At 44.2% G+C, this 14,377-nt stretch overlaps 1 protein-coding gene across 6 annotated transcripts in view; it reads right to left on the minus strand.

Moving 5' to 3' along the window:
• The window catches only part of PLAGL1 (PLAG1 like zinc finger 1), a 104,186-nt gene that overhangs the window by 17,997 nt on the left and 71,812 nt on the right, over positions 1 to 14,377 (minus strand). For 4 of the 6 annotated variants that reach the window (XM_036248535.1, XM_036248538.1, XM_036248534.1 and 1 more), the window contains 3 exons: positions 9,348 to 9,420; positions 5,295 to 5,325; positions 1,728 to 1,819 (listed from right to left, as the gene is read on the minus strand). The gene's annotated coding sequence lies outside the window, so the exon portion shown is untranslated. Of the gene's footprint in view, positions 1 to 1,727; positions 1,843 to 5,294; positions 5,326 to 7,641; positions 7,721 to 9,347; positions 9,421 to 14,377 lie in introns of all 6 variants that reach the window. The other 2 variants (XM_036248537.1, XM_036248536.1) reach the window with 2 other exon arrangements.

A 14,377-nucleotide genomic window follows, 5' to 3' on the forward strand; every position in this document is an offset into this window, starting at 1 on the left:
TTTCGTCAGGTTTGATCGTCAAAGGGAATGACACCAGCGAGACAAGGCTGCTTTTCCCAAGTTCCTGTGCTGGCCTCCCTGAAAGGGAGAAAGGAATGCCGAGGAAATAGGGGGACGCTTCAAAAGAGTGGGACACTAGTGAGCAGGGCCTCTTCTCCTTTTCACCTTGTCTTTTCTCTCCCCCATTCACAGCTTCGGCTCCTTTGTTTGTTTAACAAACCATGACAATTACGCCCGATCAATGGGGAGGAATGTGCGCTCTCTAAGTAGCTGTCCTCGGAATCCACATGTGTGGTCCATCCCACAGCCCATCCGCAGGCGGCTTCAATGTGCGGGTCTGTGCTCAGTCGCCCTGGAGGCCGGGCACCTTGCTTACAATAAGCCCCAATTTCCCGCCGCCGCATGCTTGCTGCTCCTTCCCAGTAGCCTATAGCGATGTCTCCAATCGGGCTTCCTTTCCTGCCTCCCTAGAGACTGCACTGTCCCTCCTGCCTGGGCTTGTCCCAGTCCGCTTCTGTGTCTACGGCCTGGCGTCTAATCACCCCCTACCTGTCCTCAGCCCACAGCCTCACCACCACCGCCTGGGCAGACACATTCCAGGATCCTGCTGGTTATCACACCCAATCTCCCGATGTCAATCGCACGGTAAACAGAGATATGGCAGGATTCCCTGCTCCCCCCACCTCATTAGCACTGCTAGTGCCTTTCTCTGTTGCCAGTAGATACACTGGCATGTCGGGATGAATTTCAATATCTTGGCCAATAAATTAAAATATTATTTAGTAAGAACATTATATTTCAAAGGGAACCAAAGTAATATTTATTAAAACAATAATATATTTCAGCTGGCCTCATTAAGCCCTCTCATGCTATTCTAATGATTTCCGTCGGCCAGCCCTGGGGGAGGGGCAGAGGCACTTTCACTCCCATCTAACAGATGAGGAGACTGAGGTTCAGAGAGGTAAGTTCTTTACCCACAGGCACTGACGAATAGATTCTGCTGGAGACGAGCTGTCCTAAGCCAAGCGTCTAGCACACAGCGAGTGCCCCAAAGTGTTAGCTTGCGTGAACATCATTTCTGAGGACCACGATGGTGACGAGAGGCCGAAGCCAGGTGTTCGGAGCTACGCCGAGCACTGTCCACTGGTGCCTGGCACCCCCTCGCTAAGCTGTCTGCCGAGTAGTGTCAAACTTCCGCGGTAGCTTTTACTACAGTGTTTCTAAATAAAGCCTCAGAACCTGTAGCTGGATTCCCTAGTGCTACTGGAATGTGACCACCATCTTCCTCAGGCTTATCGGTGAACATCTTCCACAAAAGGGAGGGCGACCTTTACACAGCCCCTTATGTACACAAGGTAGGGTGCAGTCGGGGCAGCCTTAAAGCTTCCGAACTGACGTGGCTGTCAGCAGAAAAGCCCAAGGTTCTGCAGACGCTCCGGGGACTGTGGGGGACAGCAGAGGCCATGAGACGTTCCTAACTGCACCCCGATTCCCTGAAATGCAGAGTGCACACATGCTTTAAGAAAAAAAGAAAAGGTTAAGAATTCTATCCTAAGGTATTTTTGCAATTTGAGAGGGAAATGTCTTTTTATTCTTTACTGGAGACTGTCTGAAGTACCTTGAACCGCCTGCACGTCCTTGATTAATTTTCCTATGTGTGTCCAAGCAGTTATTAACAAACATGCCCAGAGGGGAATAATTTTAAAAAGCGACCGTCACTTGCATACCTACTGGGTGACAGGAAGCGTCAGCGTCAGCGGTCAGGCGGTCAGGCGGTCAGGCGGTCATGGAGTCCTCTCGGAAACGTGAGGATTCACACCTGTAGGAAGAGAGCTCGCACATCTGCAGTGAATGAAGCTGGGAAAGTGGTCCCCCATCACGCTGCCCCTGGGGCTGCCCTTCAAGAGCCTGCACACTCAACTGATAATGTGCAAAGGGGACTTTCTACTGCTTTTCCATGCATCTTAACAAACGACAGATCAATTTTAAACTTTAAAACCTTGCAGTCTAATACTTAAACAGACAGACCTACCACTCTTAACTTTAAAATATCTCAGTAAAACCATGTGGCAAAAGTCTTAAAACATGTGGGTCATCTGATAATGTTTAAAAGGTGTCATGAAGTTCATAATGTTGTAACTTAGAAGCTTTTCAATATTTCACATAGTCTTGCCCAAGAAGACCTTTAAGTATTTCTATCATATCCTTTGTCCTACTTGCAACTGGATTAGAAAAAACCCTGAAATCTCCCCCTGCTTTCTGCAACTAGGGGAAAAAAACTCCACGAAACTGCTTACATAAAATATTCAAAACAGCACTCAGAGGAAACGTGTTTTAAATCTACAGTATTAGAATACCATAAAACAGGTATGTAAATCTATGTAATAACAAAACTGGGAACAAATTATGAATTGAAAAATGTCAGTAATAACTAGTAGGCATTCATTTTTAACACAAGCTTTATATGAGCATACTGATTTATCGAATATGCAGGGTGGAAGGGCCTAGGGGCTCTTCACGATTCACAATTCAGTGGTGACCAAACCTGGCCACGGACTGGAACGCCAGGGACGTCTGCGACACAGGCTGACACAGCATCCCTGGGGCCCGGGATTTACGTTTTACCACGTCTTCAGGGCAGAGTCGGCAGGTGGCTTTGCACTACTGATCCCTGGTGAGCATTCGGAAACCGGTATCTATGTTCACCAATTAATTATAAAGCTTGGCTCCTTCCAGCTAAGACAATTCCAACCAGTTGATCCTCTTAGGTGAAAAGTTTTTCCGGATTTTTCAAAGATAAATGTATTATGAAACAAAGCCAATTAGAGCTCACCTAAGTGATTTTTTTCACTTGGTTGCCTCTTCTTAATTTGATCAAAATAGGCTATATCTGTTTATTTTGCACAAGAACATCCTTTTAAGTTAAAAATCAGAAAAATTAAGGCCATTTTAGACAACTAAATCTTTAAAATAACCCTCCACAAGTCAGGAAAAAGCTGGAGGTGAGCAGGTTCTGTCTGAATCATCCAGAGAATTTGTGTTAAGTGCATCCCTCAGTTTGCATGTATAAACACTTCACAAATCATCTCCATGGTCTGTCCCTCTTCTCAAAATAGTCAACATTTATCCTGGTCTCCAAAGGCCTGGATTAAAGTTTTTTTGTTTTTGTTTTTTTAAAAAGGGCTTTAAAAAACATTAAAGTGAGAGAGTGGAATTCTGGATGATCCTTCCTTTGCTCCTGCCCATATCGTCCACAGACAATACCAAGTTATGAATTCAGAGGGGCGGAAGCCCTCTTCTGCTTCACTAGAAAGAGAGCACATGACACGAAGTACGCAAACCAGGCAGTGGAGTAGCTTAGCTTCATTGTCAAGATATTCAAATGATCACTACAAGAAAGCGATTCCTTTCTGCATTCAACAATACTTCTCGGCCTCCGAGGGCTCACACAGGAGCTTATTCTTAAGCTGTTCAATGCAAGCAGCACCAGTGAAAGAGGAGACGCCTGGCCCGGAGGAGATCGAGTCCCTGGCCTTTCCCACCTGCCATCTCAGCACCAGTCTAACGCTGAAATAGTTCACAATGCAACCGAGAGCCGAAGAGCACGCATGGCCCTGGGGGAAATCCTGGGCCGCAGAGGACAATTTAATACAGCACAGAAGAGACAGTTCGGAAAAGAACACATCTAAGTTTGACAGGATGCTACTTGCAGACTGCTTTTCACGTCTGAATTTAGATTTCAAAATCAGAGAAAAATGTTTTAATGTGTCAATAATATTTTTAAAAAATGTACACGGTGAAACAAATGACCCTACAACATTCAACATTCCTATACAAATGTTTCCAAGCTCCAGAGCAGGAAGAAAAAAATCATGTTTTCCTAGGAATGGGGACTGGCACACAGTAGACAGATTGGTTCTAGTTAATTGTTTTAAATAAATGGGGAACTATTGGGGGGTAAATGGTACTTCTTCATTGATGACAAAAACTAGAGTTTCATTAACCAAGAGCAGATGATTTCTGGAATGCATTTTTTGGTTGTCACAATATGTTTTTCTAGGCATTTACTTCTGAGCAGCGTTTAAGAACATGTCTTTTCTGTTAATGAACTGGTTTAGCCACCTGCTGAGCATTCACCGAGACCCCGAACTGAACAAAGGGGTTTCCCTCCAGTTTCAGCTCATTCACCTCCACTACTCCTGATTTTGCTTCAGTAAATTCTTCAGACTGACCTATTTATTTATTTTTTCTAATGATTTGAGTGGGAAAGAACTGAGCAAGCTCCAAACACTGGGAATTCTGCCTTGGTTTTCAGAGAAAGATTCTCTAGACTGAAGATGGAAAAGGTTTGTTTTCGAAAAGCCTCGTTAACTAAGTTTTCCAATTTTATTTCCTAAAGTCCATAATTCCAAATGGAAAGGAGCCCTGCCGATGTGGTAGATTACAGACAAGGACATCTTATTTCACTGAGGTGACCACAGTGAACAACAGTCTACCTCTGAAGTGAAGACCCTAAATGGGGTATTCATATCCGTACAACACAGAGGGACATGTCACAGAGGTCACCAGAAATCTGAATGGATCTGGTGCCTGAAACCTGGTCCTCCACCTTCTCTCACAACCCCCAAGGGACAGTGCTCATAACGCAAAGTTCCAACCCCTCCTTGAGGTCACAGGTCTCCCAAATCTCTATCTTTAATCCTAAACTTTCAAACCGCAGACAAACCCATCTACCGGCCTCTCACTTGAGTAAACCTGTCACCCCCAGCAAGGGGCCCTGCACAGCTGTTCCCCAAGGCAGCAGAGAGCCCACAGGAGGACACGTGTGGGGGACACTCAGGGCGGCCAGACCTCAGCAAGACATTTCCAGCCTCCCCTGGTGCCCCGAGGCTTCAGGAGCTCACCACGCCAATGCCCAAGGCCAGAGGCAAGTCTCTCCCCTACACCTACAAAGGACTGCCCTGAAATGGCCCTCAAGGTCGGCCAAACGGGCTGAAGTGTGAATGAAGGTAGTTGTGGGGAACAGAGGAGGATGCGTCCTGCAGACTTGAAGTTGTGGAGGGACAGGCAGGCTTGTGGGCGCCTCGAACGGGTGCTGAGACGCTTGGCCCAGTGCACATCGGCGATACGGACTAGCTGCAACCCTCATACAGGCCAGACAGCTTTGCAAAGAAGGCCCGCCCTGCTGCAGAGAGGAGCCAGAGGACTCTGCAACGGCGCTGGGCAGGCTGTGCTTTAGAACTCAGGGGGCACAGGGAGGGGAGGAAGCAAGCAGATGTTAAGACTTTACTTACAGATTAACTCTTCTGACTCCTATGCAAATACCTGGAAAGGGAGAGGCAAAGAAAGTTATCTTAAGGCCTTTATCTTAAACTCCAAATTGCTTAAAAAACAAAGGGAAAAAAACAACACCAGGAAGTCAACCAGAAAGAGGAAAGAGAGAAGCCAGTGCCACAGTGTTGAGGCACAGGACAGCCCTGCTTCCCACACGAGGACACGCCTCCAGACCAGCATGGGGGTGGGGAGTGGGGCTGTGGATTTCCAGAAGATGGAAATGAGCGTGTGCTGAAAACTGTGGTGGCTGGGGGGAGGGGTGGTTCCCACCCTAGGAGAAAGGATATAAATCCTTAGGACAAGTTTGTTGATCCACAGACGCTGCAGTAATGGTAGGTACTTGTGCTACTGAACGAAATGTCTAAGGGAGTCCAGACTCTGAGGTCAGTCATGTCCTCAAAGCAAACCCCACTGCAGTTCTGTGGCTGAACGTCTGAGACCTTCCAATGAGGCTTATGAGGGCCCCGCTGAAAACTGGAGAGGGCTTAAGATATGGCAGCCATTCCTCAGAGATTAGGACTTTCCAACAGAGCTTGGGCAGAAAGAACTTCAGATGTACAAGAGTCAGTAACCAGGGAACCCCATTTTCCTGCCACACAGGCACTCCCGAAGTCTGCCCCGCATAGGAGGCGCACGTCCGGGGGGGAGGGGGGGGGAAGAGGGACCTGGGAGAGGAGCCCTTGCCTGGGAACCAAGTGCCCTGTTGCGGAGGCAAAGTGTGCCAAGACGGTGCCCTCTGCACTGCAGTTTTTAGGAGCCGAGTCGTTTGTATTAAACTGTACCCAAGAAGAGACCTTGCAAACAGGGCACGTGAAGCAAGCAGGCAGCTGTCTGGAAAGCCAGAGCAGCCAGAACCCCTCTGGTCTCACAAGGGCGGCCTGGGCCTCTGTGGAACAGGCTTCCGTTCTCACACCAGACAGGTGGGGCCCAGAACGGAAGAGGGAGAAGGAGGCAGTAAATGACACTCACATGGCCCATCCCCAACCCCACCACCTCACAAGGCCAACCACTTATAGGACACTACTCTCTAATCTGTGGTACCCTAAAACTTGATGGGGTGGGGGTGAGGAGCGGTGGGAAAGTATGCTGGAGAATGGAGGGCCAGCCCATTCTATTAGCCAAACTCAATTTTCACGTGGCTTCCTTTAAACCTACTACAGCCTGGAGTCGGGTCAGGTCAGTGGAAAGAGACGTTGCTTCAGAGAAGACGGGAGATCCATACTGGATCCCCTTCATCCTCATTACCACCTCCTGTCAGAGTGAGTCCAACAGGAAAACATGCTCCTGTCACTGGCTGCTTGGAGTTCCTAAATGGCCCCTTTTGTTTCTGTCGACTGCAACCAGGAGTCCTGGATACTCAGAATCACTGAAAGGTTTTAATCAGGAGAGCAACATGCTCAGGCTTGTTACGAGAGACCTCAGACTGGAGAACACAGATCATGCTCCTGGATTCATCCATGTTAGACCTTAAAACCAGTGAAATGGTCATTTCCTTGAGGGAAAAACACAAAATGGCAACAAACAAAAAAAAGCACAAAAAATAGTAACTGCTATAACTAAACACTGAAGGTTCTCCATAAAACTGTCCACGGAGAGTTTTGAATCTTCCCTGAATCAAAACTAACAACACTCTTAAGCATTTTGAGTTGACTATACTAGGCAAATGAGAATCATTTTAGGGAAAGAACAAGAAATGACCCTCTTAATGTGGTTCTAAGTTACAAGTTGACTCTGTGTGTGTGTGGTGTGTTTTATGAATCACTTTTAATTTCTACGCTCAAACAAAAAAGAAAACATTATCTTGGTCAATGACACCTAATGGCTCAATTAAATCATTCCCCAAATAAAGTACACTTTGTTATAGTATAAACACGTGTAACATCATTTTAAACACATTGAGAAATGTGCTTTACTTACTAATTTTAATAATGATGTTTAACACTGTTATAGTATGACCCCTAACTCTTTTTACTCCGACAACTGCCTTCATTTTAACTTGTTTGTTCAGGGAGTCAGAAAGTCAAGACATTTTAATATTTCTTAGTAACTTTTCTTACCTAAAAGTGGTAATACATTTAATCTCCTTTATTCCGCTATGCGAGAAGCATACTCTACTCAAGAGTAGGCTGTGTTCCTACAGTTAGTTTAAAAACATTAACCAACTGATAGTATTCCACCAGATACAGGCAGACCTCAGAGACACTGAAGGTTGGGTTCCAGACCACAATACAGCAAGTATCGCAATAAAATGAGTTGCGATATTTTTTGCTGGTGGAAGGTCTTGCCTTCAGTTTGTAAGAAACACACCTGTAAAGTGCAGTGACGCAGCAATAAAACGAGGGGTGCTTGTGAATCTGAGAGAGCCGGCTGGTGTGGGGGAGAAGGCCTGTGGAGTTAGGCAGCTCTGGGTTTGCATACTGGCTCGGCTGGTTGCCAGGTATGTAACCTGAGCAAGTTCCCTGACTTCTCTTCACAGTGACATCCCTCTACCCTGCAGACTGTTAAAAGATTATACATTACATATGTACAAACAGGCACAATGACTGGTACAGAGTCTAAAGTATATGTACAAAGTAGACATGGTCTGTTAATAAGTATCAAGAACGATTTTACACACAGGTTAAGTTCACAGTTAGAAAAAAAACATTAATAAGCTGTTTCTGAAGAAAACATAACAGAAAGTGTATAAATCACTGATTCATTTCAACAGTCTGTCTTTAAACTGGATCACCGTAATACGATTCCATTTCCTAACATGTACTTACAAAAGAAATTTCCACTTTCTTGCATGTTTTGAGGTATATATGTCATATATTTGGGAGACTTCTAAATTATTAAGCAGTGTAATATTATTAGTTGCGCTTTTAATGACAATGTCATGTTTAACTAAAGAAAACAATTAAAAATGGGCCTGGCATAACTTGGTCTTACCAGTATTATCAAGTTATGGGTAAGGATAAATAGAAGAGATTCTGGCATTTTTGGATATTGCTAGAATTTTCCTTTTGTATGTGTTGGTGGGAAAGTGAACTAGTTTCAACTAGAATTACTTGGAGAACAGGAATTTAAACACACCCATCGAATCCTCTCTTCGCCGAGGCCTTCCAACTGCAGCAGCTGCAGATAGCTTTGCTAGAAGTCAGCCCCAAGAGGCAAATAAATTTGGAAGCGGTTTATCTAGTGAGAGGCTTAGGGGGAAAAAAATTCAAGTGTAAGATGAAATATAAGAAAACTTACAAAGAACACTGAAACTAAAAAAAAAAAAAATTATGGCATATTACAGTCAAGGACATTTTGTGAAAAAATGTTTGGAGAGAGGCCAAGTTATGGTTAAGCAACACCGTTAGCACTAAAGCTGCAAAACAGGGGGCGGGCTGCTGTAGGGTGAGAAGGCAATGGCTTAAACAGAACAGAATGTATGTGACAGGGGAAAAACAAGCAAACTGCTGAATAGGAAATTTAAGGCAGGAATTACTGTTTTGAAATAGGTGTTTAATACAAATCATAATCTCCAGATGTATGGAGAATGATAAGAGATAAAAACTGTGGATCCTGCCAACCATGTGTTCCCTCAAATAAACACTGGATTTAGGGGCACTTATTTCCTAACACGTATTTCACAATTTCAGGAAATTTGGACAGAACATATGCAAATGGAGAATCACCTCATATCACTATTTTAGGACATGGTTTTGAGACTCTGAACTGTAATATATGCACCTACTAAGTGGGTTTCCGAAAGAAGGGCAACTCCTCCAATTTCTTCCTGGTACTTACTTGTTTGTTTTGTAAGATAAAACAGCGTTAAAACATCTTTTTAAAACGAAAGGGAGGGAGATCACAACATTTCTAATAAGCAAGTCCTGATGAATAAAAGCCAGTTGTGTAAAACCTCACCTCCTGGGAAAGAGGCAGAGGCTGTGACGCGCTGACGCAGCGAGAAGGGCACAGACGCCCACTGACCACAGGCAGGCCGACCGGGCAGTCAGACGGCCCAGCAGAGACACACTTACCTTTCTAAGTTTGAAGCACAGAGGAGTTTCAGATGTGACATGAAACAGAGGCCACATCAGACGGAGAGCAATCCTAGAGGGGGTTAAAATCAAAAGGTTAAAAAAAAAAAAAAAAAAAGAGGCACTGAAAAAAAAAACACCTTGGTACTGTGCAAGTAGACATTCATATAGAATGGGAGCTCGGGAATGGCGAAATCGAACTGCTCTCGGTCAGCGCCCTGGGGGCACACTCCAAGCTCGGAGGCACACCTTTCAGTGCTCCAAGGACTTGCAGTGCAGCAGAGGGAGTCCAGTGATGTGGTTAAGTGCAGCGGCAGTGGTGCCAGGAAGCCCAGATTCTCATCCAGGGCCACCGCATGCCATCTGCGTAGCCCCCCCGCCTCAGTGTCCCTGCCTGCAAAATGGAGACAATGGTCGTACCTATGGCACAAGAGCCTTTGAGGATTGAACGAGTTAATCTGAGTCAAGTGTTTGACACCGAGGGGTGAAGTAGGGAGACCTCAAGTATTTGCAGTTATTTTCCAGAAACCACAATTCAGGTAAAAAAATACCTCACAGCCTTGAGCAGAAATCAGATGACAATGACATCTTAAAAAAAAAAAAGTGTCAACTAAGAACACTATCCTTTGGGAAGGAAAACACGTACCTGAGCAGGGCTGAGGGTGAAGTGAAAATGAGGGGAGGAGGATTCTGAGGAGGAAGAAAGGGCCACTATAAGCCCAGAAAAACAAGCAAGTGAACAACAAATTGTGCAAAGACGAGGCTGCTGCTAAGAGGAGATGCTACAGGGCAGAACTGTGGACGGTCAGCACACCCAGTAAAGGTAATTTTTAGTAATTCTATATTTCAGAATAGCATTTCTTGCAATTCCATCTAATCAGTAAGGAGATGTGTCCCTTCCAATGACTAATAGGCTTTATTGGGGCTGCTTCATTTGGTCAGTCTGGATGGATGGGAAGCTATTTAAGAGGGAAGTTTCTGGTATCTTTCTATAGGGGTGGGGAACATCCAGCCTTATAAGTCTCAAGAAATCAATACCAGCTAACATCACACGTCTCATCAAAGAGAAGCAGTTCTAGCTATCACAATACTGGTGAGTTAATTAAACATTTGACCAAATATAGCAGGCTAATTTTTAAGTTGATAATTTTGTATGGCCCGTATATGAGGTTATAAATATCCAAATGGCCCTTGGCCAAAAAAAAAAAAAAAGTTTCCCCACCCCTGGTTTATGAAAATAAATAGACACACAAATACAGACACCTAATATAGGTTGATCCTCAAACCCATGTTGTGGGCTTGACTCTTAAATTACTTGACTCTTAAATTATTACTTCTTGGATATTATAGTAGTCTTCAGTCCTGAGTGGGGGGGAAAAGTCTTTCTGATGGAGGACAATGTAGTTAAAGTTTCTGATTCCATAAACATAGCAAGAATGCAATTTTCAACTGCAGTCACTTCCTGGGCCTGTGTGTAGTTCTACCCATGCAGACAAAGACAGGCCTCACCTGTAAGAGCTGAACCATCCTATGGAAAAGTGTGGCTTGATTTCCTACTTCCCCTCCCACCCTTGACCCCTCTCCACTTCGGTATGATGTCACGCAAAAGTACTTCCAGAAACTGGGAAGACTGAGCAGCCAAGTTATAAAACTTAAGTGCCACGTGTACTGCTTTCTTAGCTATAAGTTAATACTTAAGGGGGTGAGAGCTACAGATGATCAAGGCCATGGTAATTTTCCCATTTTGTAAGGAATCTCAAACCGCAGGAGAATCACCACCTGCTGAGTCTGCTACTTCTGAAGGAGACGTGCAGAAGTCCATTCCTCTGCAAGGCTGCTACCTACCCCCACTCACAAATTCATAAACCGGCATTTTAAATTTCATCCACACCTTTAATCAAAACAGAAAACCACACAGATTTCTTTAAAAATAATCATGGTGGTAAAAATAAAACAACATGGAGAGTAAAATATCAGCAAGTTCCTGTACTCGTGTGCTTACTTACCCCCCCCCCCATCATTTTCTAAAATTTCCAATTATAATGTTAAGATGTTATTTTCCCAGAGAATATTGACAACTATTTCCCACTTAAAGCCCTGGTTTAAAAAAAAAAAAAAGGTTTTAACTTGAGAACAGATCAGAAATTGGGTTTGTGCTGAGGTCCTCTGAGATCATAGCAGATGGCCGTTAGAATCAAAACTTCCCTTACGCTTTTCACTAGGAGGTGACGGTGTGTGCTTCCTTTGATAGGGGTTCATAACACACAGTGGTGGTAAATCCGGTTAAAGATATTGTCAAATGATGTTTTGTTTTGCATTATTTAACATCACATCAAAGAATTAAATCATGTAAAATGGAAGCTTTATCCGTCGCAATCACTAAATCTGGCTAAGTGAACGTCTACACAACTCTAAATTAAAAGCGTTTTCATCTTCTTACTGCAAATGTCTAAAAGCTGTGCTGAGATTTATTTTTAGGAAAGAATATTAGAGAAGAGACCTTGGCTTTGCAAAGGACAATGCCTTGTACTTTTTATGCCTCCTGGTCAGAGGCTGATGGACTGCCCAGCCAACTTGCCGGATCAAAAAAGCTGTGTAATAATTCTCCATAAAGGAAAGATTGTAAAAGGCTATAGTGCCAATCAGGTAACAACAGATCAATCAGGTTTTCTTAAAATGTAGTATTTGCAGTTGAAGCCTGGATAAGTAATTACATTCAAAGTAATGTGCAGGGAGCTATGAATCCCCATTCATTCAGCAGGCATTCACTGAGCCAACAGCTCTGCGAGGCCTGGAGATACAGAAATGAATACGACACAGCTGCTTAACTTCCAGCGAAGAGAAGGCACTTCAACAAAGATCCGCAGGGCGATGTGTCAGTGCGGTAACAGAGGTGTGCACAAAGCGCAGGGGGCCAAGGGAAGACGCCATAAATTCTTCCTGGGAAACCGAGCAAGTGGGGAGATGTAAAAAGAAGGCAGGCTAGGCTGTTGTTTCCTTGTGATCAACTCAAGACTTTTTCCTCACTCTGTTCTCAAAAGTAAGGCAATCATTTTAGGATTTACGAACTGTTCTAATTGCAAGTGCTATATGTTGATCCATTTATGTTTGATACAAACTTTCAGTTAAAATATCCCAAGAATATGGTTTTAAAATAAATGTATTGTGATACCCCCATGCAACACACATAATCCCGAACCACATGAACAGCTAGCATTCTTGAAAGTTAGATACAAAGTTCAAAGATGCTTTGAAACACAGATGAACAGAAGACACACTTTAGAGATTTAGTAGTACTATATTTATAATGCCTATTTTAAATATCTTTTATTTTCTTCAGGCAAAAATAGAAGAATTACCTGATTATATCATGATTAATATTTGTCTTTCTCCTTTTCTGTGTTTAAAAAAAAGAAGAAGGGTGTTGGATCAACTTCTACTTAACATCATTTATTATGCACACCATATTCCTACTTATAACACAGTTGTGATAGAATGTCCTTTGTTCATTACACACTAGCCCCAAACTTGAGTAATTCTGATGTGAGCATGAGAAACCACCGTCTCCTTTGGGGTAAATTTCCAAATTCCTCTGTGTTAAATTGAGGTCTAATTTTCCTTGTGCCTGGTTTTCACAAGAAGGTCCATTCCACCCCATGTGCTCCTTTTCAGCTGTCAATAAACAGAGGCAGTGAATTCCCCCACGGCTTCACAAAGCTAGTTAGGCAGAGCCATTCATTCCTTCAGGAAAACAGGGCATTGATTTCAGCGAGTTCCCAGGGAGCAGCTGCAACAAAGAGATCAAAGGCCCACCTCTCTTTCCCTCCATTGCTTTCATTAGGCCAGGCCCAGACAAACAGCGACAGGTTTCCTTGAGACAGGAGAAGGCCCGGAGACCACCTCATGGTTCAATTCAAATTCATCCATTTCCTACATTCCAGTGACAGTCCAGAATGCTAACCATGACAAACCAGCACAATCGCCTGGCATAATATACTGCACGCTAGTTCATCCAAGGTCAGGGGGAGAAGACAGGCACCCAGGGAAGTCCTCCGCTTCTAGGGCCTGCTGAGCCTCAAGGGCCCCCTGACATTCCATAAATAAACTTCGCCCGCTCACTCTCTCTTTCTTCTTCCATCCTGCAATCCTACAAGTGATGGTCTCACTTAATCTGCAATTTCTTTCGTGTCACCGTCCCGTACCCAAACTGCGGGGACACTTTATTCCCAATCTACTAGCTCTGCTGATGATTGGAGTGTGGTTATAGGTGCAGCTCTCATTGTTGGCTGGCGCCCAGTAAGCTAGGACATATGACAAATTTAAAACTGTAATTCCTAGGGTTTTCCTCATGGCTGACCTCCCGCAAAGGCTGCTGGAGCTAAAGAAAGAGTCAGTTTGCGTAAATTCTGTTTGCAAAACAAAACTGTGAACAGCTACAGAACAGTTAGCTTTTTGAGTTGAGCTGGGTAATCACCTACACTGGTAATCCAAGCTCCTAAATGACAGTCTGTGTGTGAATGAGCCGTGTGTGTGTTTGTGGGAGTGAGAAGTGACTAGGAGAGAACACGGATTGTCCTGCTTGGTTACCTACACTGAACAGATATAATTAAAAGTTTTCCAAGGTCTCCACTGAATTCTGAACTGCTTCTTTGACAACCTTCATGAAAACCCGTAACAAAATGTGTTCCTTTTACTGTGTGCCATTCCATTCCTGTCACTAGTCCTGAGTGAACATGGGGATAGATGAATTAAGTTTCAAAATTCCTAACCTAAAATGAAAACAAACAGTATTGGAATGGAAGGGATGGCGAACTCATTCCTCGACACACAGCATCACCACCTTCCCAGCGCCCATCTTTCGAGCTTCAGTTCATTTGATTGCCAAGGATGCCATTTTGTACAGGGCACTGACCAACCCTGGCTCCGGGGGACAGAAATGAACACAGAACTCTCAACTGCACAGAAAGGGTGTCCTCTTAGCGCAGTGGGACAGTCGGGTAGGACCCTTAAAGCTAACTCTGGCGCTGGTC

Source organism: Molossus molossus, unplaced genomic scaffold (genome assembly GCF_014108415.1).
Source record: "Molossus molossus isolate mMolMol1 unplaced genomic scaffold, mMolMol1.p scaffold_m16_p_8, whole genome shotgun sequence".
In the NCBI taxonomy this organism is placed as follows: Eukaryota; Metazoa; Chordata; class Mammalia; order Chiroptera; family Molossidae; genus Molossus; species Molossus molossus.